Here is a 435-nt window from a genome sequence, read left to right on the forward strand (position 1 = left end):
TAGGGTCGAGCGGCCAATAGCTTTACGTCCCGAGTGCTATGACGGGTAATATCCCTGTTATTAGATTATTAGGGACCAACAGTAGCACAAAAAAGCGGAGGTTGAACGGCTAGATCATTAACAAGACTGTCATCCTATTGGCTTGGCGTGGTTTCAATCTTCCGTGGTTGCATCTTACTCTTTTGCGTCCTGGAGGGTGTTCTCTTTGGCCTCCAATTTTCAAACACGCAATTCCAAACATCGTGCCGTAATTCTTGGATCCGAAATCCGACAAACTCAAAAATTATTTTCGTGAAACCTCATGGCAAGATGAATGCAATGAGCTACTTTACGCTCACAATTGAGCTCCAAGGAAGAAGATTGAAGCTCGTTCTGCTACTGACCCCTCTACCCTAAACCTAGGTTTTTTTGCGAGCATTGATATGCATGCAAGCT

Source organism: Adiantum capillus-veneris, chromosome 8 (assembly GCF_014529385.1).
Source record: "Adiantum capillus-veneris isolate H3 chromosome 8, ASM1452938v2, whole genome shotgun sequence".
Taxonomy (NCBI): Eukaryota; Viridiplantae; Streptophyta; class Polypodiopsida; order Polypodiales; family Pteridaceae; genus Adiantum; species Adiantum capillus-veneris.